Here is a 24,787-nt window from a genome sequence, read left to right as displayed (position 1 = left end):
AATATGTGATTCAATCTGTAGAAAAACCAATGCCTTTATTTCACAAGCAGGTTCGCTTTAACCACAAGGTGGCGGTGTAATGCCATCCTGGGCGGATGCTCAGGCTCCTGGGGAGACCTGGTTCTTGCTGGTTCCTGCTGCCTGTGCTGCACGCTTGTCATTATAATTGTCTTCATCACCTGGGCTCTCAGCCTCCAGGACCCACGTCTTCAGGAAGGAAGACAGACTCCGGACAGGATTAAGGAGAGGAGCAGACTAACTACAGCAACCTGCTTTTTAGCTTAACGACCCCAGGAATCCTGGGGGTGGGTCTGGCGGAGTGGCGCGGAGGAGCCGACACTTGGCTCCTCTGGAGCAGGTTTGGGCAGCGTGACTCACTCCCCGGCACAGCTGGCCTGGTGGGCCTGTAATTAGCGGATAGAAACCGCCCCCACCGCGGCCTGGCCGGTGGGCCCACCCCCCCGGGCACGCCTCCGTCCTGGTCCTCCCAGGTGTGGGTCCACGTGGTAAGATGACACGGAGCCACGGTTACCAAACACGTTTGATGTGGCAGGGAGCGAGGTGCTGCTGAGCTCTGTCCTGGAGGCACCGGCCACGCCCCAGGCCACGGCTCCATGCCTCCCAACAGCACCCCCAACCACCCCCCCCAAAGGGTTCAGCTGTATTTACATTCAGAGCTGCTTACATCACGGCAGCTGGAGGCAGAGGGCGCTGAACCCCCCTCAAAGGGTTCAGCTAGTATTTACATTCAGGCAGATTTCTCTTCCCACTAAGGCAAGCCTGCCACACTGACCTTGGTGGCCAGGGCTGCTGTCAACATGGGAATCAGTCAAGCAAATGTCTACAGCGTCCGTTCCCCCCCCCCCCCCCCCCCAGGCACAAGATTTCCTGCCAAATGAGGTCTTTGAAATGTTCTCCCAACCCCCTCCTTCCCTGAGTGTGTGTGTGTATGGGGGGGAAAGGGAGTGGGGGAGCGAGATACCCGAGGAGCAGAGGGAGGTCAGGAGCCAGGGGTCAGGAGCCAGGGTCAGAGCTCCATCAAAGCTGCTTACATCACTTATAACACCCCCTGGGAGCCAGGCCCTGAGCCTTCTCTCTGAGCAGCTTCAGGGAAACCGAGGCAGGACCTGCCGGCTCCCCATCCCCAGGCCGGGCCTGCACGGCAGCTGGAGGCAGAGGGCGCTGGCCTCTGTCCTGGGAGCAGGACATAAATCCTGCAGCCCTGACAGCGTCCCTGATGCTGCACAGACCCCACCGCGGATCCACACAGGAAGCGGACCCTGGCATGGGCGGGGAGGGCCTGCGTGGCTGCCACTTGTCTCTAAAACCAGCGAGCTGGCATCCAGAACCATACAGCTGACTGTGCCCAGCGTTCCTGCTCAGAAAAGCTAACGGGTCAGCGGCTCTGATGGGCAAGAGAGACTTCTCAGAGCGCTTTCCTCCTGTCCTGACCTAAAAACCACCCTAAAAACACTTTCCTATTTTGTTTTAATGATAATGTGGACGGGGGGGGGGGAGGGGGAGGAAAGGGAGGGTGGGCTCCGAGGACCCAGGTGGGGGGCTCCGTGCTGCTGGAGCAGGTCTAGCCCTGTCTCAGAGGCAGTGGCGGCCCCGCCTCCTCCCGGCCCGGCCCCCTCCCGGCCCCGCCTCCTCCGGCCCCCCTCCGGCCCCGCCTCCTCCCGGCCCCACCTCCTCCCGGCCCCGCCCCCTCCCGGCCCCGCCCCCTCCCGGCCCCGCCTGTCTTCCATCCGAACGGAGGCCCTCGGGGCCGGACCTGTCCACCCATGTCCCCCGGAGTCCCGGCACCGCTGAGAGCGAATGCTTGTTTTTGTGGGAAGAATGACGCGTAGATTCCCAAGCTGCCTCTCCAAAGACAGGTTCAGTTAATAATTTAAAGGTCAGGGAGACAAAGAGAACGCTAGAGATGAGACGTCAGGTTAAGGGCTCAACCATAAGTCATGTGTTTCTAAGGCCGACCGCGCTCCGGACCGGACACAGCGCCTGGCTCTGCGTCCCGCGCCCAAAGCCACTGCCACCGCCCGAGGGCCAGCCCTCGGCACGCCCCTCTGTGCGGGACTCCCCAGCCTCAGGCTCAGCACCGGCCACGGGGCCCGAGCTGTGTTCCCGACTCTTCCCACAGGCCATCTCCAGCCCGTGGGAGCCCCGACACAGCCCCCGCCCCCTCCCCGCCCCCAAGTCTTCAGAGATGGTAAGAACGAGAAGAAACCCGTTTTCTCAGATGACGTTGAATTGCACGGGGACACAGGGACACAGGGACACGGCAGTAGACAGATCTCACGCTCTGCCTCCGGCCTGCCCGGGGCCCTGCCTGCCTCCACTGCGTCCCCCCAGGGACTGAGCAGGCCACTGCACATAGTCTGCCTCAAAGGCATGGCATTAGAAACACTGAGAAAACCTAAGTGAGCGGATACTGTGTGTCCGCTGCTCTCCCACCAGCCGGCTGCCTACTCCTCAGGCCCCTGAGCTAGGTGCTGCCGCATCTATTTATGGATGACGCTCATGGTCAAGTGCATTGTCTGGGGCCACCAGCCACAGGGGTCCTGATGCGCTTCTCTCTCCAGCAAACTGCCCGGCGCCCATGGAGGGATGGGGCCAGCCCAGCGTGCCCATAACCCCCAGGTGCCCGCCTGTGTGGGCTGCTCTGTCTCTGCCCACGTCTGCCGCGGACCCCCTCGAAGGGACGCCGATGCTCGGAGCCCTCCCCTGCTGTGGCGGGAGCCTGTGGGTGCGGCGTGGTTAGTGGGACAGGGCCGATAGCCCTCCGGGAAGCAATGCTTGGCAGTGCGTTTACGTGGCTTCTGACTCTCGGCCTTGTTTTCACAGCAGTGAAGACTTAGTGAGGGCAAAGCAAACTTGCTTCTTTGCTGAGAGGCTCAGAAATGTACCATTTGGCATAAACGCCTGTCCAATCGTCTACTTGTGGCTCCTGATTCATCGAAGACCGGGTTTGTGTTAACACGCAGGTGGACTGTGGGGGTGGCCGGTGTCTGCGGCACCCCCATTTGTTCCCCAAGCCTCTCCCTCACCACGGAGACTGCACATCCGAGGGGCTCCTTCTGGGAGAAGGGAACTTGGACCCACAGCCAGGGGGCGATCTAACCTTCTGAGAGGAATGCTGTGAGCAAGCCCTGCTCTCACGCCAGTGCCAGGAGCCCTGTGCTGCCGGCCCGATGCCGACAACCACAGCCACTCGGAGGGCAGGCTGGCCACTCTCCTCGGCCGCCACGGCCACCTTTACATCGCATCTTTGCTGTGCCTTAAAAACATTAAGAATTCTTTATACTCTAAAAGCGACAGGCAAAATGCTTTTCATCGGTTCCTGAAAACGGGACGGAAATTGTCAGAGAGCGTTGCTGCTGGTGTTACTGGGGACAGCCTGGGCTGGGAGAGGCCGGGGTGACCGCTGGCCAGACCAAGTCAGAACCTGGATTTGCAAGTAGGTTCTCAGGCTCACCCGGGATTTCTGCTGGAGGGGCGCCGACCACTCATGGGGGATTCTCGGGGGAGGGGAGGGCTCTCCAGCCTCCAGGGCCAGGTCTGGAAGGTGTGCTCAGCGACCTCTGTAAAAATCAGTGGAAAATATCCTCCGGTGAGGATTAACAACAATAACAAAAATGGGACATGGGAATTTAAGGAATGAGAGCAGACTGTGACCTGTGTGTGGTGCCCCTAGAGTAGGGGTGTCGAACTCAATCAGAGAAGGGGCCAAAATCTAAAATCCAGCCTAAATTGCGGGCTGAATGGTTTACTGAACAGTCATAAACTGACAATGTCATAAACTGACAGCGGAGTGCAGTGATGACAGCGCGGTGCGGGCCACATTGCAAGGCCTGGCGGGCTGGATTTGGCCCGCGGGCCTTGTGTTTGACACATGTGCCCTAGAGGATGGGGTGTGTACTGCAGAGAAGCAATAGATGTACACTGTGGGGAACAACCTGGGGAAACAACAGTGGGATCTGGTCTTAAAGGGTCACTTTAGTTATTTCTCAGGCCTCTAATACAGGAAAAGTTCAAGAAAAATATGCTCACGGAATGGAACAAGGTGTGTTTTCAGAACCAAAAATTAATTTACTAAAATTTTGCTTCAATTTACTGGATTAAATAATCTAAGCCCAATGGCTTCATTCCAGCTTCTTGTGAGCCATCCTATCTAATAAAGAATACTATGCAAATTGGCCATCACTCCAACACAAGATGGCTGCCCCCATGTGGACACAAGATGGCCACCACAAGATGCTAGCAGGGGAGGGCAGTTGTGGGGGACCAGGCCTGCAAGGGAGGGCAGTTGGGGGTGATCAAGCCTGCAGGAGAGGGCAGTTATGGGTGACCAGGCCGGCAGAGGAGAAAAATTGGGGGAGACTGGGCCTGTAGGGAAGGGCAGTTGCGGGGGGGGGGGGGGGGGGAGGACCTAGGCCTGCAGAGGAGGGCAGTTAGGGGCAATCAGGCTGGCAGAGGAGCAGTTAGTCATCAATCAGGCGGCATGGGACTGGTTACAGGGTGATCAGGCTGGCAGGCAGAAGCAGGGGCAATCAGGAAGGCAGGCAGGTGAGCAGTTGAGAGCCAGCAGTCCTGGATTATGAGGGATGTCCGGTTGCCTGTTTAGTGGGGTGGGGGTGGGGGGATCGGACCTAAATAGGCAGTTGGATATCCCTCAAGGGGTTACAGATTGGAGAGGGTGCAGACTGGGCTGAGGGACACATGCCCCCTCCTCCCCTCCACCCCTGGGCACGGATTTTGTGTACTGGGCCTCTAGTTATTTATAAGGGTTATGTGATTCCTCAACATTAACTGTAGAAAATTACATTATTATACCTTAATTAAAAAGTGACCCAGTCTCTCTTACATTACTTCCCTTAGGCCTGTGCCCAAGCACCCGAAACCCTACATCACCTTCCTGGGACCCTGCCATAGCTCAGTGTGTCAGAAACATGCCGGGCTGGGAACGTGGTCCGTCAACAGTCCCGATGGGCTGAGAGATGGGTTAGAACCTTCTCACATGTTCTAGAACATGATCTGTCCTGGATTCTGTCGCTAGGACCCATCTAGACACCAGTGAGGAAGGCTTCAGTCCCCAAGATTTCAGTACAGGCTAGCTAATGCTCCCAAGGACTGCACCCTACCACCACGGTCATTCGAGAGGGCAGGTGTAGGGTGAAGGATCGAGTCCCAATCTTTCGTATTCCTCACAGAGCTGTGATCTGGCACCTTCCCCCCATTGGCCACTGGGCGAGGCCCTCAGAGGCACCGAGGGTGCCCTTCTCCCACTGCCAACGGGGACACTGTTCCCTCTGCCCGTGGCTGACATGGCCCTGTTGTCATGAGTGAGGGGCTATTTTTTAAATTTATTTTTTACAAATATTTTGATGAGATAGAAACATAAATTTGCCGTCCCACCCATTTATACGCTCATTGGTTGATTCTTGTATGGGCCCTGACTGGGGATAGAACACAAAGCCTTGGCATTATCAGGACCACGACTAGCCAGCTGAGCCAGGGTGAGACGCTGCATAATGCAGCAGCCGAACCCACTGACTAATGCATGTCAGAAGAAGGTGGCTGTTATAAAATACTAACATAAGAAACTGTCGTGATTTGTTCACTTGCATTTTTGGGTAAACTGTTAGCGGCATTGTTCTGTTGTGTAGTACACAAAGCTGTGTGTGTCCGAGTGGCAAACTCAGATATTTTAGTGCTTGGGAGGAGGTTTTTTTTAAATCCTGACAAATTAGTTTGCTTTTTTAAAAAAATAGCAACTAAATTGTACATACAAAAATCATATTTTCTTTTCTCCTTCCTGCTCATATGCCGGGCTGGAAGCTCAAAGCTGTAATTATCCTTTAATTATAGCAATTACTGTAGTCTACATCTTTCTTCTTCTCTCTGCACCAACCTCAATTACAAGTGTTTGATTTTGCACGTTTTGAAGAATCTTTCACAGAAGTCTTCATCATGACAACCCGATGTTTCTTAGAATCAGGTTTTAACTTCTCAGTATGCCTACCTGGACCTTCACAGATTTAAAAAGTTCTCCATGTGCAGATTAGCTTTAGAGGAAGATACGATTTTCAAACAAGCCAAGGATGAGAAAAGGAAAAGGAAGGCGGGCAGGAAAATAGAAGGTTTCCCACTGAATTGACCTTTGGGAACAGACGTTCTGACCGCTCAGGGAACAATGAAAGAAGAATCCAGATGACCTGAGGTGAGTGCAAGGACTGAGATTTTTAAAAACAAACCAACTTGCCCAGCTGGTGCGGCTCAGTGGTTGTGTGTAAGCCCATGAATCAGGAGGTCACAGTTTGATTCCTGGTCAGGGAACATGCCTGGGTTGGGCTTAATCCCCAGCAGGGGGCGTGCAGGAGGCAACTGATCCATGATTCTCTCTCATCATTGATGTTTCTATTCCTCTCTCCCTCTCCCTTCCTCTCTCTGAAACCAATAAAAAGATATTAAAAAAAAAAAAAACACACACACACAAAAAAACAAAAAAACCACACACCAAAATAACTTTATTCTGAAGGCAGAGAATTATTAAACTCCTTGGCATCAGACTAGGGTTTTCAAGCCTGGCTGAACGTTAGTTGCTTGTGAGACTTTTGACAATACACCAATGCCCAGGCCTAACCCCAGAAGGTGGCTGAATTGGGTGGGGAGGGGTCTGAACATGGATATTTGTAAAGTGTCTCCAGAGCATCTGAATAGATTGTGAGGGCTGGGAATCCCTCGGCTGATTCTTCATTCATGCTTTAAACTCATCCCTGGCCAATGCTGTTTATTTCTTACTAGAGGCCCAGTGCACAAAATTCATTTCAGGTAGGGTCCCTAGGCCTGGCTGGTGATCAGAGCCGATCAGGGCCTTCCAGGCGCTGACTGGGGACTTCCTTTATTCTGTGCTGCCCCTGGTGGTCAGCACACATCATAGTAAGCGATAGGTCTCCCAGTTGAACTCCCATGGGGACAATTTGCATATTAGGCTTTTATATATATATAAATAGTAACTGGAACACAGCATGGTCAGGATATAACAACATCAACAGACACAACTCATTGTTCCTCTTGCCACACATATGGATGCTGGGAACCAGGAAGCCAAGCTCTGTGCACAGGCTTACCCTTGGACCCTGGTCAACCAGGCATGTGTGGAGTCTACGTCAGAAGGCAGTCTGGGCTGGCGACAGCATGCCTCAGTCTCAGAGCACACGAGTTCTCTCACTGCCTGTGATATTATGCCGATGGATTTTTCTGTATTCCTCAAAACGCTAACTGAAAGACGTATGGGTAAACATAATTGGTTATTTAAACTAAAATAGTATTACTTTAAAGCATTTTTAAATATAAAAATGTCAACACGAAGAGCAAAACAGGTCTGTTATTGGTGCCCACGTCCCACGGTCTTTAGGTTGCATGTCAAAGCTGATCTAAAAATACATTCCTGGGTCTCCAAGTGTGTGGTGCTGAGTCAGGACAAGGCCCCCGAGCCCACTCAGGAAGCTCAGTGCCATGAAAGGGGCATAGTCGTGGGTCGTGTGATGCAGGAGGAGGTGCAAACTGGGAAACCTTCTTGTAAAAAATAGGAACTTGTAAAGAATGTTCTAGAAATGGGCACATAATTCTCTATGCTTTAGGCTTCTTAAGTTTCTCTCTTGACTTCCAGGCTTACATGGCATAATGTACTTTGTTCAGCTACATTTGACAAACATTATTATTTTTCATTTTTTTATATATATATATTTTATTGATTTTGTACAGAGAGGAAGGGAGAGAGATAGAGAGTTAGAAACATCGATGAGAGAGAGTCATCGATCAGCTGCCTCTTGCACACCCCCTACTGGGGATATGCCCGCAACCAAGGTATACATGCCCTTGACCGGAATTGAACCCGGGACCCTTCAGTCCCCAAGCCGACGCTCTATCCATTGAGCCAAACCGGTCTTGGCTATTTTTCATTTTTTAAAATATATTTTTATTGATTTCAGAAAGGAAGGGAAAGGGAGAGAGAAACATCAATGATGAGAGAACCATTCACCACCAGGCCCCACACTGGGGATCAAGCCCGCAACCCAGGTATGTGCACTTGATCAGAATCGAACCTAGGACCCTTCAGTCCGAAGGCCAATGCTCTATCCACTGAGCCAAATGAGCTAGGGCAACAAACATTCATCGAAGGACTGCCATGGGCCAGGCGGGCCCAACCCCTCCAGCCTCTGCTGGTTCCGTAGTCTCCTTGGCAACGACCTTTCAAACCCACGGGAGTCTTCTCTCTGCTCCTGAGCATATCCAGGGTGTCCTCACCTGCGTCTTTCATGCTGTGTACCTGCAGCTTATCACACAGTGGGTTCCTCTCTCCTTTTCTCTGTCCTGTTCAGACATCATGTTCCCAGAGAAGCTTCACTGACCAAGCATGCTAAGCCCTCCTGCCCACGGCCACACACCCTGAGCGTGTCCCATCTCCTCGAAAGCCCTCCTGTCCGTCCCCACCCCAGCCTGATCCCAGGACCCCTCTCCTTCCTGTTCCCCTACATGACAGCGTCTTCGTCAGGGGTCTTCGGGTTTACTCCCGATGTTCTCCAGATGTAATTTCTAGAATATAACCGAGTGAGTGAATGCATGGTTTTTGCAGCCTTACCAAGAATAGTTATGAATACAGTATTGTGTTCTTTTTTGAAATTGATTTTTAGAGAGAGAGGAAAGGAGAGGGAGAGAAAAACATCTATCAGCTGCCTCCTGCATGCCCCCTACAGGGGCTTGAGCCCACAACCCGGGCATGTGCCCTGTCTAAGAATTGAACCAGCCATCTTTTTGTTCCTGGGACAATGCACAACCAATTGAGCCACAGTGGCCAGGGCATATAGTCTTGCATTATTAAGGTTGAATGTTAACAGATAATAAATGAGTATCTGTGTTGTAGTTCTTACCTATATGCATGTGTTAGGACTTTAATTAGGCCCACAGAGCCGGCCACTGTGGGGAGAAAGCGATTTGCAAGGCGTATTTGCTGCCCTCTGGCTGGCTGTCGGCTTCTGCCAGAAGCTTCTCCATTTGCAAATCTTGCAATCCTGGCTGTTCCTCTGGGCTCCCAGCAGGAAGCAGCTAGACAGCACTGCCTGACTTTGCACTTCCAACCTTCTGTTGAGGTTTCTGTAGGTCACTTTATGGGGGGAGGGGGGTCGTTAGCACCATGTTTGTCGGCACAGGGTCCTCAGTTCAGTGGAAAAGGTTGGGGGTCTCTCGCACCCTTCATTCCCTGCACGTCTGGCTCGGGGCAGGTGTTATATTGCAAGAGCAGCCACTCAGCGTGCAGGATTTATTGCAGCCTGGGCGCGTGGTCAGTAATCTGACCCTGGCATTGTCATCACCGGATACCGGTGCTGGTGGCGAAGGCAGCTGTCATGTCTTGGGGACAAATCTGACTGACTGACTGACTGACAGATGGATCGACAGTTGGACACGACCTCTATTTCCAGCCCTTCAAGGCATATTGACAGCACACTCCGCCGCCTCCCGGCTGTGCGCCTGTCTGCATGTTGGCTCTGCAGTGGCCCCAGTATTCCAGGGACCCATTTAGTGAGTGAAAGGATGGCTGATGTCACCATCAACATCTGCTACCTTCGTATCATGTGAAACACGCATAGTTCAGTGCCCTGGCCCAGAAAAGGCACCCAACACATGCTTAGTCCTTCTTTGCTTTCCTTGCTATTGTAAATATGTGTTGTTGTTTTCAAAATTGATTTCAGAGAGAGGAAGGAAGAGTGAAAGAGAAATAGAAATATCAATGATGTGGAGAGAAAATCATAGATAGACTGCCTCCTGCACACCCCTTACTGGAGATAGAGCCTGTAACCTGGGCATGTGCCCTTGACCGGAATCGAACCGTGACCTCCTGGTTCATAGGTCAATGCTCCACCGTTGAGCCACACAAACAGGGCCCTTGCTGTGCAAACAAAAATTTACTTTATTCAAACTAAAAGACGAGTCTGCACCTTTTAAAAATGCAATGTAGCCAAAGCATTTGAACGCACAGCGAATGCCTGACAACTTCCAGCTCATTAGAGCGGTGCCGAACGTGGATGGTGACATGCCACCCCTTTCTGTATCAGAACCGGCTGCTTCAAATGCTGGGAGCCCACGACATACAACATATGGTGTTCTGCGTGACAGTAGATCTTGCTTTAACCAAATCCAGTGTATCTAAATCCGTATTTATAAAAGAGTGGTGTTGTGAAATAATAGAAGTGTTTTATGAAAAATGCTATTTTAAAAGGTGGGCCCATTTACATTCTTTGTCTCCACAAAAGCCCATTACTAAAATCATCACAGAACTGTTTCAGGTGTCTAGCGCAGTGGTCGGCAAACTGCGAGCCACATGCGTAACACCATTTAACCACTCTATGAACTTTCAAGTTCACAGTTATGCAAATCTAGAATAGCACAAAATATGCACGAATAGACATAAAGAGCATGCTGTGTGAGTCTGACGGAGCCCTTTGGATGGCAGAGGGAAGAGAGACACTGATCGCAGCACGCCAATCCCACAGCAGACGCACCCGGCTTAGAGCCTGGGCACCCGGGACAGACCCACCCTGTGGTTCATCACCCACATCCGCTGACCTCCACCCACTGGTCCACACACCTGGGAGCCTTCTCCATGTCCCGCACCCATGGCTCACCCCAGCTGTTGTTATTACCGCATGTTTGTGTAATGCTTCTGAGTATCAAATATGCTCACAGCTTTTGCTTTTTGAGTAGCTACACAATCTCGTGAGAAACTCAAGGCAGGGCTCTTCTATTGGATGCATTTAAAATTATCACTGGCATTTTACAAGTGAGAGATGAAGTGGCTGCCTGAGACCCAGCCTAGCCCAGGAACACCTTCTATTCTGCACCTCACATTCTGTCTTCACTGCACAGCCTGTCAGAAGGATGTGGTTCGACACGCAGTGAGGGCCTGGCTGAGCCGGAAGGTGGAGCCACTGTGGCCTCGGGCAGGGCTTCGCCACAGGGCCCGGCGGGGACCGCACCGCCGCAGGCAGCCAGCTGGGCACCAACCACAGGGAAGGAGTTTCTCTTTCTCGGAGAAACACCATGTTTCTCATTTCCCCCTAAAGACTCGACCTGTTCAATGTGTCTTCTGATTTTCCTTACTCCGCCTGATGCAAACCAGAGCAGAAAGCCGTGAGAAGTGATCGCCATCCCGCGTGCTGGTTGTGGGGACAGCGCGGGTGGGGCTGTGGCACACCACCATTCTCACCCCCAATTCTCTTACAAGACGTGGCATCGCCTACGAGAAACAAAGTCCTAAGGTCTTAGAAGGCGAGGGGACAGGTTCCATTAGTCAGCCAGCCTGTGAGACGCGAGTGAACACCTCATTTGTGTGACACAGACTGGTGTGTATAGTGAACGGACCATCTAACGCGTGAGGGACGAGACGGGTGATGCTCACTGAGTCTGCAGATGGGTTTCCTTTGAGCAGGTTCCAACTACGCTGAAGACGTGTTCAGTATGCAATGTGTGATGTGCTTTGCAGAAACAATATTAAAAATCTTAGAACGTCTAGGGATCTTTGAGATCTTGTCCAACACACTCATGCTTCATTTTTATCTGTTAAAAAAAAAATCCTGGCGGCATAAGATAGGTGGCAAGGATCACACTCTCTTATCTTGGGTCCAGAAACCTTATACAACTCCTAGCGTGGCAAACCAACGTGGAACAGTATGGAATCCCCCTACAGACGCCAGGCACACAGAGTCACCCCGTTTAGAGAAGCAAGCCCAGATGGCCCACCAGCCCCAACAACCGCGTCCCTGCCAGCACGCCGCGTGGGCCGACGCCTCAGCGCACAGACTCCGCGCCTGCCGCGCCGGCCGCCATATGCCCGGCCCGGGCTGGGGTTTCCCTGCCCCTAAAGGGTCGCTTTTAAGACAAACACCGAGCGTTCACAGAAGGGGCTCTTCGGGGAAAGGGGGACCGCACGTGTGTGTGTGTGTGTGTGTGTGTGTGTGTGTGTGAGTGATGATCAGTGATGACAGATGTGACCGTGGGCTTTGGGAGTGAGCGAGGCCCCCGGCAGCCCTGGCTGCGATGGGCCCTGGAACGCTTTAACTCACAGCCCCTTTCCTCCTGGAACCTGCACGTCTGGGACTCGGTGTCCGTTGGTTGTTAACGAATAGCGTGGTGACTGCAGATGAGATGGGACTGCCCTGTAGTTCCAAGTGACTCTGTGTTATCGCCGATGAAATCAGGCACTGAGGCTCACGGCGTCTCAGCAGCTACCACCAGCCTTCCTCCCTCCTTCCCTGTACTCTCCCCCCTCCCCGAGCCTCCCCCCCTCCCCCTGCGCTCCCCTCCCCCTCCCCCTGCGCCCTCCTCCCCTCCCCCGAGAAAGGGAGAAAGTGACCGTAATAAGGACGGAGCCACGGGTCTCCGCCTCTCCTCCACGAGGCCTTCCGTGCTCAGGAAGGGCCTGCGGGATAATGGGGAGTCAGGGCTGGAAAGCCGCCTGTGAGCAGGTAGCCTCCGTGTTGGGGGGCCTCGGGGCTTCACAGGCTGCGGTGGGGACGCAGAGGGCCCTGAAGGAGCATCGAGGTGCACAGCGGTCGGAAGCGGTCACCGTCTTCAGCGCGGATCTGAGGTTTGTGTGCCACACCGCCAATAACCTCCGATGTGCTGTTTGTCTCAGAGAAGGCAGATTTCTCCGGACACACCTCACAGCGCCGGCAGAGGGGTCCTCGCTGCCAGATAAGGAAATCTCCACCGAACCCACCTCATGGGCTCCCAAAGCAATTTATGGGTTTGTCTGGAACTACATGGGACGTTGGTGAAAATGCTTCTAACATGAGAGCGAAAGAAACCAATAAAGCTCTTGGCACAGGTTTAAGGCAGGCCCTGCCCAGGACAAGGCCCCTCGTGCTTGTGGAGCGGCAGTGTGGCCCTGTCTGGTCTCCGGGACCCGGTTTGCGCTGACCCTTCACATTAGTGAGGCGGCCTCTCTCCGGACGGCCCCGAGGCTGGCGGGCTCCCAGCCGCACCTCAGCCTGCCAGGCGATGCCTGATTATGTGCCCGGGCACGGGCACACCCTGTCCCAGGACCCCTAGCCTTGGGGGAAGAATGTGAGCAGCCCTCGGGGACCATCTGCTGTTGCTTAAAAGGAGGAGACTAAGGACTGTGGCTGCAAACCTGACTTCTAACGGGAGGAAGCCGACTGTTTTTACGTCCTGACCCACTCTCTGCCAGTCCTCTACCCGGAGCCTCAGGTGGAAAAATCATGTTCCCTTCACTTCCTCTTCGTCCAGTCCTTGTGAGGTCCAGGCAGGTGTGGGGGTCACACCCTCGTACCCTCGCTCCTCGCATCCTGGCCCCGCAGGGCCGGCAGCCGGAGACGCCGTGTCTCTGCCCTTAGCGCCGCTGGGCTCGGGGCTCACTGTCCGGGCACCGGAGCGGGAGCCACAGTGTGTCCGCCCGGACCCCTGACCACCGCTGTGCTCTCTCTGCTCTCACTCCGGGACCCAGACCAGCCTGCTGGACGAGGGACGTGGGCCAGGCGTCCTCGCTGTCCCCCTGCTGACTGCCAGCTGACCAGACACACACACGAGGCCACCTGAGCCACAGGTGCGGGGTGGGGCCAGCCCACCGCAAACCGACGGCACCGGGACCGGGCATGGCTGCTGTTTGCAGCTGCTGAGCGGCGGGTAGGCGGCCAGAGCTCCCTGACACAAAGGCATGTTCCTTCTCTGTACGGAGGCCGGGAAGGGCAGCAACCTGCCGGGGGGTCATGCGGCAAAGCCTCCAGGCTGTGGCAGCTCCTGTGGGCCATGCTGGTGTCGCCACAGCACCGACTACTTTCGACGTAAATGAGAAGGCTTGTGCACGGTGCCTCCGCGCTCTGCTGGGTGGGCATATCTCCTACATTCAGGATGGTCACGATTTCCATCTTGTTTTTACCTAAGGAAACTGCAATTTGATTGTTTTGCTCATGTGACCGCTTTCACCTAAAAATGTGAAAAATGCGTTATTTTCTCCTTTGAAACCTTCCTCAATGTCCCGAGACAGAAGCAGAGTTTCCCACGTGTGGTGGATGCAAAAATAACCCGTAATTCCCTCCTTCCGTTGCCCTGTGTGTGTGACCTCTCTGTGCCACGTGTCCAGGGAGGAAGTCTAGTTCTCCAGCCTGCAGTCCAGGCTGGACTTGACTTGCCCTGGCCCAGAGGCGGGGAGGAGAACGGGGGAGCCAGTTCCTAGCTGAGCCTCCGGCCTGTGGCCTTCCTCCGCTTTCCTGGGTGACCCTGGCTCCCCACAGCCACTGCAAGGCCAGCCCCACGAAGGGTGAGATCACATGACCACAGCTCCACCAGGGCCTGTCCCAGCAGAAGCCCCGCCAGGTGAGAGCCCAGCAGAGGTCAGCAACGCCAGGTCCTGCTGAGCTCTGTGGCCCATGGAGGCCTGGTGGACACCAGCGGGAATGGCCGGAGGAGGGCAGCGGAAGTTGCCAACTACAAAGTCATGAGCTAAATAAATGGTTATGTCAGACGAGGCCTGTCAGGGAGCAAAAGATAATGGGTACAGCCCTGGCGGGTTCTCAGTGGGGAGAGCATTGGCCCCACACAGACGGTTGCAGGTTTCATCTCCGCCCCAGTCCAGGTGAGAGTGGGAGGCAACCACCAATGTGTCTCTCTCATCTCTCTTTCCTCTCCTCTCTCTCTCTCTCTCTCTCTCCTCTTTTCCTGCCACTCTCTTTAAAAATCAATAGAAAAATTGTTCTTGGGTGAGGATTAAAGAAAACAACTCTTCTGGCATTTTACAAGCATTTTTAGAGTAGTATGCATATTTGCTAAGTGTTTATTGAATGAATGAATAAAATATTAAATATCCAATTACAGTGAGATAGAATTGCCCTAACAGACCAGATCTCTGGCTTTTATTCTGACGTGAACACCTTCTATCTTTCCTGGCTGAGACATGCGGTCAGCATAGACAGATGCTTACCCAGTGTGCTCCATACATGTAACTCCCTCTGATCCTGCGTGTGAACTAAAATATTCCCAACTCCCCAGACAGAAGCCAAGCAAGCACTGGGGCACCGAGGCATGCGGGAGACTTTCCCTGCGTCTTTTCAGAATCAAAGTCTCCTGGCATTTGTGGGGTGGAGAGGTAGAGTAAGGGACAGGCTTTTTCTTTCTTAATATTGGCAAATTTCTTTCCCTTTGAAAGTCTGCCCTCCTTAACTGGCCCATAGCCACTCCAGCCCCCCAGTCTCAGAGTGGGAAGATGCTGCTACAGAAGCCTGCCCTGGGCGGTCCCCGCCGCCCACAGGCTGCCAGGCCTCAGCCCGGCCGCACTGCAGGAGCCCCCGGGAGGCTTACAAACACCCCGGAGATGGGCTTCATCAGTTTAGGGTACAACCTGCACATGGGGACTTTTAAAAGTCCTCGGAGTGACTTCATGGATAGTCAAACTTGAGAAGCGCCATTCTCTCCCCCACCACCTCCCCAGTTTCCACCATCGAGTGGTCATTATCAATGCTAACGTTCAGGCAGCCCCAAGGCAGGCTTCTTTCTTCTATGCCTCTCAGTAAGCACAGTACCCGGATAGTACAGCTAGGAAATACAAGAAATATAAACACAATCCAGAAAACAGCTTCTTATCATGGACAATGGCTGGCTCAAAAGGAATCAAAAAGGACCCCTGAAACTCATAAAATATTGCATGTCAATGGTAATTAAAAATTTTTAAAAAGAAATTAAGAAATAATTATCAGATGAGTAACTTTTTCTGATGATTAACTCAGGAAGCATACTCTAAACAGGTGGTAGTGTATTAGATGTGACAAGAACCTAAAACATAATTACATGTTCAAAATTTTATTGTCCTAAATTAAAATAACATCTAACACTGTAAATTATCCTATCTAATAAAAGAGCAATATGCAAATGACTGTCACTCCAACAAACAAGATGGCTGCCCCATGTGGTCAAAGATGGCTGCCCCCATGTGGACACAAGATGGCTGCCCCATGTGGTCAAAGATGGCTGCTCCCATGTGGACACAAGATGGCTGCCACAAGATGGCCAGCAGGGGAGGGCAGTTGGGAGGAATCAGTCCAGCAGGGGAGGCAGTTGTGAGCAATCAGGCCAGTAGAGGAGGGAAATTGGGGCGACTGGGCCTGCAGAGAAGGGCAATGGGGGTGGGGGGCCCAGGCCTGCAGGGGAGAACAGTTGGGGGAGGGGACCAGGCCTACAAGGGAAGGCAGTTAGGGGGGACCAGACCTGCAGGGGAGGGCAGTTAGGGGTGACCAGGCCTACAGGGGAGGGCAGTTAGGGGTGACCAGGCCTGCATGGGAGGGCAGTTAGGGGCAAACAGGCTGGCAGGGGAGCAGTTAGGCATCAATCAGGTTGGCAGGGGAGTGGTTAGGGGTGTTCAGGCTGGCAGGCAGAAGCGGTTAGGGGCAATTAGGAAGGCAGTCAGGCGAGCAGTTGGGAGCCAGCAGTCCTGGATTGTGAGAGGGTGCAGGCTGGGCTGAGGGACACCTCCCCCCATGCATGATATTGCATGTCAATGGTAATTAAAATTTTTAAAAAAGAAATTAAGAAATTTATTTGATACTAGAGACATGTACCGCGCCTCTAGTATTAAATAAAAATTCAAACTAAATTGCATTTAAGCCTATCTAAAAGCATATTAACCTAAAACCTTTGTTTGAAAATGTATCTCATATGAACAATAACACTATCACAAATTAAGAAATAATTTAATATTTTAATATGATTTTGAGTTCAGATTCAGTGTGGATAATTTAAAAAATTATGGTCTTGTCTTCATGCATAAATGACTCTCACATGTCAACAATGTTATTTTCAGGGACTATTCTTTTTTGGCAGAGTTCACAAGTGCTGAGGAACGACTCCTCTTATGCTACAAACTATGTAATCATGTAAAATGAGTTCGTGCCAAGGTTTCATCTTCAATGAATTCCATCTCTGCAATCACAAGCAGACCTCCCACACATACTCGGAGTCAGAATTTTCCAAACCACAGAGTCCCCAAGGGAAAAATGTGGTTTGACCTCGATTTCACAGAAATGGAACGTGAAGCTTATGGAGGTTCAATAGGTCAAGCAGAGCTCCCGACATCGAGGCCTGGGAACGGAGCCTCTCTGGATGGGCATGGGGGGGGAGGGGGAGGCGGCTGGTGGTCTGCCCGGGCTCTGCCAGCCTCTGTCTGCTGCAGATGGCTGTGTTCACAGGTGCCTTTGGCTTCGGCGTCAGGAGAAATGGTTATCACTTTCTTCTCCAATTCTAACTCCCAAGCAGGCTGGAATCCATTCAATACTTTAGTTATACAGTCACTGTGTGTTTTCTAGTCTGATATTAACTTTTACATGAACGTGGTGCCTTTGTTAGAATTAATGAACCAATATTGGTACATTAGTTATGCAGATTTCAAATTAATTCAGACTTCCTTCATTTTTGCCAGACATCCTTTTTTTGGGGTTTGTTTCAGGAAGCCATTCAGGGGACCACGCCATATATAGTTCAGACGGTGTGTGTGTGTATGAGAGAGAGAGAGAGAGAGAGAGAGAGAGAGAGAGAGAGAGAGAGAGAGAGGAGAGAGAGAGAATATAAATACTTCAAATTTGTTTCTTTTTTTCTGGCCAATGAAGGGAAAAATCCTACAAGTTCCTGTTCTCATTTTCTCTAATACAAAACAAAGGGGCCTATGTGAATGAAGTGATCTGGAATTTTAATTATGAGTAAAGCACTATGGATAGGAGGAATGTTAGGTTTCTAAAAACTGGCATTTGGAGGGACCTAGAAACAGGCCTCTGACGTGCGGATTAACAAGCACAGTGTGGGGCAGAGCCTGTGAGAACTCAGGGTAGTCAAAGGCGGTGACCACAGAACTACAGCAATGCAGAAGGAAGAAGCAATTTGTCATCATTTACATTAGGCGAATCAGCATTTTTAAAAGCCACAGAAATGCAGTTAAGAGTTTTCTTGCCAATCCTATATAATAAAAGGGTAATATGCAAATTGACCCTAACGGTGCAACGACCAGTCACTATGATGTGCACTGACCACCAGGGACAACTCCTGTGTTGAGCGTCTGCCCCCTGGTGGTCAGTGCATTCCCACAGGGGGAGCACTGCTCAGCCACAAGCTGGATTGATGGCGCGAGGGCAGGGTGATGGGTGGTGGGTGGCGGAGCCTTTCCTGCCTCCTTGGCCACACTAAGGATGTCCAATAACGGCCATACCACCCTGAATGCACCCAATCTCGTCTGATCTAGGATGTCCAACATCCCCCCGAGGGCTCCCGGGCTGCCAGAGGAACGTCTGACTGCCAGCTAGGCTTGTTCCCCCTGGGGAGTGGGCCTAAGCTAGCAGTTGGACATCCCCTGAGGACTCCTGGACTGTGAGAGGGTTCAGGCTCAGGTGATGAACACCTCCCCCCGCCGAGTGCACAGATTTTTATGCATTGGGCATCTAGTATTTGTATAAAACGTTTTCCAAATGAGACCAATTCCTCTTACCCTGAAATAGATGGTTAGATCACAACAGAGAATGTTGAAGCGTTGCCTTCCCTCACAGGCGTGCCAACGCCTGACTGCGCGCCGCTGTACTGTAAACAGGGAAATTCAAACGCTGAAACGTTCCCCAAGTTGCCAAACACAGTTCCCGGGCACCTCCTTGCCGGTGAACGTGGAAGCTAACTCACAAGGAGCGCTGTGCCCACACCAAGCAGCTCCGTGGAAAGACACCGTTCGTATGCTCCTCTGCCCTGAGTCCACACCCACTGAGACGCTTCCCGGGACCTCCCCGACGTTTCACGAAGACGCTGGATAGAGCTGACGGTCTCAGTGGCAGCCCCCCGTGCCCACACCCCCACTGCCAGCCCCAGGGGGCTCCCTCCGTCACTGTCCAAATGCCCACCCCGGACATTTCTCCTGCCTCGAGGAACCCGACATCCTGCATCTGGCTTTGGGGAGTCACAGGAGCATCTGAGAAACCTGCCACAAGCAATCACTGATCCTGTGTCACCTGTCTCCCAACGTGCCTGGCCGCAGTGAGCCCCGTCCTGTGGGGCATGCGGGGGGCTGCACCATGACCGCCAAGCACCCTGTGTGCTGGCTAAGGGCCCCTGCTCTGCAGTCCCACCTCCCCTGCCTGCTGGCTGTGAGCATGGAGCCTGCGGCCTGACAGCAGCACAAATGCACAGGAGTCCCCAGGAACCTGGAGCCACCAGGCACCACAGAGTCCGGTCCGCAGCTCCTGTGCTGGGAGGCAGGTGAAGGGCCAGCCATAGTCTCCACTCCTGCTGGGGCAGTTTTCAGGCTGTGCAGGCTCTGAGCCTTCCTGCCCCACTGGCTGCCTTTCATGTGCTAACCACCTGGGCGTGGCACCTCCCACAGGGCGGCCTCACCTAAAGGCAGTGCCTGGCTGAGAGTTTATAAAGTACTAGAGGCCTGGTAAGGAAATTCATGCACTGGATGGGGGGGGGAGGCTCAGCCCAGCCTGCCCCCTCTCACAATCCAGGAGCCCTCAGGGGATGTCCTACTGACGGCTTAGGTCCACTCCCCATGGCCTCTTCGGGAGGTGACCAGGCTGATCAGGGGAGGGCCCCACCCCCATCACCTCGCTGCTGCTGCCGCTGCCACTGCCAAACACCACAGCCACCAAGGTGTTTTCATCAACACGGACTCCAGTCCCTTCACCACGAAAAAATGACAACTTTCTTTAAGCATTTTCAAGATGTGTCTTTCATAGGATATGACCTTTCTTTCTTTCTTTCTTTCTTTCTTTCTTTCTTTTTATTTTTTTTTATTCTCACCTGAGGATATATTTTCATTGATTTTCAGAGAGTGTGGAAGAAAGAAGGAAAGACAGAGAGAAACATCAATGTGAGAGGGACACTTCGATTGATTGCCTCCTGCATGAGCCCTGACCTGGACCCCAGTCAGGGAGGAGCCTGCAACCTAGGCACATGCCCTTGATCAGAATCGAACCTGGACCCTGCAGTCCATAGTCCAAGGCTCTATCCACTGAGCCAAGCTGGCTAGGGCAGGATATGACATTTCTTAGTCCCTCCAGCAGTGGACCTTCATTTTTTTCCTCTAGATCACCTTGGATTCTTATTACCCAAGTTACCAAAAACACTGTGAGTGGCATACCAAGAGCTTTAGCCAATGAGCAGTCAGAAAAGGTGTTTCCTCTGCAGCTCACGCGCAGAGGGGGACTGCTGCCACGCCGCAGTGCGTCTGCTCTGGGCCTGCTCCACTGTGCCTGGTGGCTTGGGCAGGCCCCCAAGTGTGCGTGTCCGCTCCAGGCCTGAGTCATCTGTGGCTTGCCTCATCACACACACAGTTTCCTCCTGCCCATCTGCATGTGGTCTCCTCCTGAGCCGGTGGTAACTGTTACAGTGTCCCGGCTAATTTGCATATTACCTCTTTCATATATATATATATATATATATATTTTTTTTTTTTTTCTTTATTGATTCAGGTTTACATATGTGTCCATATCCTCCCCTTGTCCCCTCACCCCCACTCATACCTTCACCCCCCAGTGTCTATGTCCATTGGTTATGCTTATATGCATGCATACAAGTCCTTTGGTTGATCTCTTACCGCCCAGCCCCTACCCTGCCTTCCCTCTGAGGTTTGATAGTCTGACCAATACTTCTCTGCCTCTGGATCTATTTTTGTTCATCAGTTTATATTGTTCATTAATTCATTACATGTCACAAATGAGTAAGATCATGTGATATTTATCCTTCTCTGACTGGCTTATATTTCACTTAGCCAATGCTCCACATCAAAATAAAAAGCTTCTGCACAGCAAATGAAACCAACAAAACAACAAGAAAGCCCACTGCATGGGAGAACATATTTGCCAATGTTATCTCCAATAAGGGTTTAATCTTCAACATTTACAGGGAACTCATACAACTTAACAAAAGGAAGATAAACAACCCAATCAAAAAATGGGCAATGGACCTAATAGATACTTTTCAAAAAAGGACATATAGAAGGCCAAAAGTCATGAAACATGATCAAAGTCACTAATCATCTGAGAGATGCAAATCAAAACAACAATGTGGTACCATCTCACACCTGTCAGAATGGCCAACATCAACAAATCAACAGACACATGCTGGTGAGGATGCGGAGAAAAGGAACCCTCATGCACTTCTGGTGGGAATGCAGACTGGTGCAGCCACTGTGGAGAACCGTTTCCTCAAAAAACTACAAATGGAACTCCTGTTTGACCCAGTGATCCCACTTCTAGGAATATATCCCAAGAAATTAGAAACACCAATCAGAAAGGATATGTGCACCCCTATGTTCATAGCAGCACAATTCACCATAGCTGAGATCTGGAAACAGCTTAAGTGCCTATCAGCAGATGAACGGATTAAAAAACTGTGGTACATCTACACAATGGAATACTACGCTGCTGTAAAAAGGAAGCAACCCCTACCATTTGCAGCAGCACGAAGGGAGCTGGAGAGCACTGTATAGTATTTCCATACACCACGGTCACATTCTCATCACTGCAGAGTTAAAGCAGGCACACTGTTGCCTCGCAGACTTTCCTCAGGTTGCTCGGCGTAATGCCAAGTGAAGAAAAAGTCTCTTCAAGGAAACAATTTCCCCAAATCGGCACCCGCATCTACACAATGAGAAGCTGGCGAAGGGTCTTTTTAACCCTCTCAGCTGGCACACAGCCGCGGCGCCTGCGCCTCCTCCCCGCCTGCTCTGGCCCGTGCTGTGTGCACAGAGCTGCCAGCCTGTCAGCAAACAATGTCCTCTCTGTCAGACAGAGAAGGAGCTAGCCGCACAGCAAAACCCCCTCCGACGCCCCCCTCCGCCTCCAGGAAAGCACAGCCAGGCTAGAAGGACTCCCCGCCCCCCATCTGAACGCGCTTCCAGAAAGCTAGGGACCCAGACATGGCAACGGTATGCCGACTGCCAACAGGGAGAGTTGGCAAGTTTCCTTTCTTTTACACTGGAGCATAGTATATTTCTGTGTGTGTGTGTGTGTGTGTGTGTGTGACTGTGTGCGCGTGCCTGGAAAGCTTTATCAGGAGGAAGGAGGCGTTCCATCAGATATAATTCAGGGCAGAGCAAAAGCAGCTTTTAGCTCCAGATGGAGCAGCCCCGGGGGATGTCACAGAAATGACACAGCAATTTGTGCGAGGATATTGGCAGCTCACTCAGGATGGCTGGAGCTGACTGAATCCAGCTGCTTCTGCCTGGCCCTTCTTCCCGCTGAGCTCACGCCTCGCGAAGGAAGCGCCTGCAGCCACTGCTCCAGACGTCCCGTGAGGCGCTCCCAGGCTTCTCTTTGTGCGGCCGCCTGTCTGCCGTCTGACACACACACCTCCCCTCCCCCGAAAGCGGCATGAAAATATGATTTTCCAAACCATGCACTGCAGGGAGCAATTGTGAGTGACCGACGAAAGGAATTTTTGTTACAGAAGAGCATGGCTCTCTCACGTCGGTCAGAGTCACAAGTCTCAGCTGGTGTAAAACATCCGGGTGCGTGCATTCCCCCATGTGACGTGACTGCGGCCTGCATTTATCTTCCCCGCTGGGGGGACCCCCCTGACTCTTGGCTCATAAAGATGAGGTGCTAGTTTTGCAGTCGAACCACACTGGCGATTGTTGGCGTGGACCTCTAAGAACGTCCCCTCTGCTCCCTTTTCCCACGCAGGGCAAGCCCAGCCCCGGGAGCCCGGATTCTGACGGGGGCTCCTGGTAACAGTGCTGGCGGCCAGCGGCTCCATGTTCCTCCTCCCGCCTCCCACCCCGGCTCCCTGCAGACTAAACAACGGGCCTTTGTGTGTCCTGCTGCTGCTGCCAGCGCTAACGGCTCCGAGGCCTAGTGCAAGGGGGTGTTTACCTTGGAGAAAACCGTGTCTCTGCAACTCTTCGCAGCCGGCAGCCCCTTGGCTCTGAAATGCGGTGAGAGCCCCCTCTTCCTTGCTGGCCTGCAACCAAAGAGGGAGAGCGTCAGGGGAAGGCAGATGGCTCAAGAAGGGGGAAGACTCTTGTCCTGCTTGCTGTAAACCTATGCCAAACGCTGGGCTTTCTGCTCCTTCCCACAAAGCGAGGAAAAGCTGCTGAGAGTAAATCAAAAGTCTTTTCCAAAATAACAGCCAAGTCAGTCTCATCAGATAGACATCCGTCACTCCCTCCCTCCACACGCCTCCTCGCTTCAGGGCCTCTGTGCTGCTGCAGTGACATCACGGCTTCTGTGCTGCTGCAGTGACATCACGGCCTCTGTGCTGCTGCAGTGACATCACGGCCTCTGTGCTGCTGCAGTGACATCACGGCCTCTGTGCTGCTGCAGTGACATCACGGCCTCTGTGCTGCTGCAGTGACATCACGGCCTCTGTGCTGCTGCAGTGACATCACGGCCTCTGTGCTGCTGCAGTGACATCACGGCCTCTGTGCTGCTGCAGTGACATCACGGCCTCTGTGCTGCTGCAGTGACAACACATTCAGGGAACGTATCTGAGCCCGAAGTCAGGGGCTTCATGCTTTGGGGGAAGGTGAGCTGCACTTTCCTGGCAAAATGTCTTATAAAAGGCGCGTGTCGGTGCAGCACGCGCAGCGGGACCCGAAGGACACGCAGGCCTCCGCGTCCTGAGGCGTTCCTCCGCCCTCGCACGGAGGACACGGGGAAGAGGCGACAAGTGGCTGGTACCAATACAGGATGTTTATCTATAATAGGTAAAGAATTTTTATAATAACAAGACAATCCAACCTAATATAGGCAAAGGGTCAGGACAGACGACACTCCCCACATGTACAATGGCCGATAAGCACATGGAAAGATGCTCAGGATCATTAGTCCTCAAGGAGACGTCGACCAAAATCACAGCGAGATACCACTGCCTACGCATGAGGATGGCTGGAATCAAAAAGTCCGAGACGGCGACAAGTGCTGGTGAGGACGTGGGGAGATCAGAACCCTCACGCCCTGCTGATGGGAACTTGAAAACAGCCTGGTTTGTTCTTCAAACAGTTCAATGTAGGCGCCTTTGGCCCCTGTATTCCCACTCCTGCCTGTACACCAAGAGAATGAAAGACACGTCCATACAAAAACATAGACGTGGATTCATAACAGCCCCAAAGTGTAAACAATACAAGTAGGTATCCATCAACTGGTGAATGGATAAATAAAATGTGGTCTCTATCCATAGAAAAGAATACCATTGGGCCATAAAATGAAGCATTCATACATGCTATAACAGCCCTAGCTGGTTTGGCTCAGTAGATAGAGTGTCAGCCTGCAGACCAAAGGGTCCGGGTTCGATTCTGGTCAAGGGCACATATCTTGGTTGCAGACTCCTCCCTGGCCTAAAGGTGTGTGCTCGTGCAGGAGGCAACCAATCGATGTGTCTCTCTCACATCAATGTTTCTCTCTGTCTTTTCCTCTCTCTTTCACTCTCTAAAAATCAATGGAAAAAATATCCTTGGGTAAGGATTAAAAAAAAAACACGTAAAAAAACCAACAACATACATGTCATAACATGAACAACCCTTGAAAACATGCTGAGTGAAAGAATCCAGTCACAACCCCTACACACATGACAAGACCACATTGACTTGATGGGTGCCAGCGTATTCCTGCCCCGTGACCAGCTCTCAGGCTCTCTGCCGCTGCAGCCGCTCCCTGGGGGGAGCAGAGCAGAGTGGATGCGTTCTCCCGGCCAGAAAGCCTGAGGTCACAGCAGTGTTTCCCACCGGCTGCGTCACCTGCAGCCACCC

The 24,787-nt window shown here is 52.4% G+C and overlaps 1 protein-coding gene across 1 annotated transcript in view; it reads right to left on the bottom strand.

Moving 5' to 3' along the window:
• PAG1 (phosphoprotein membrane anchor with glycosphingolipid microdomains 1) overlaps positions 1-24,787 on the bottom strand; it is an 86,478-nt gene that overhangs the window by 16,965 nt on the left and 44,726 nt on the right. The window contains exon 2 of the mRNA XM_084864324.1: positions 22,914-23,001. The gene's annotated coding sequence lies outside the window, so the exon portion shown is untranslated. The remainder of the gene's footprint in view (positions 1-22,913; positions 23,002-24,787) is intronic.

This window comes from Pipistrellus hanaki (genome assembly GCF_964339955.1).
Source record: "Pipistrellus hanaki genome assembly, chromosome: 17".
Taxonomy (NCBI): Eukaryota; Metazoa; Chordata; class Mammalia; order Chiroptera; family Vespertilionidae; genus Pipistrellus; species Pipistrellus hanaki.
Note: the sequence above shows the minus strand (reverse complement) of the source record. Positions and strands in the feature narration are given on the sequence as shown.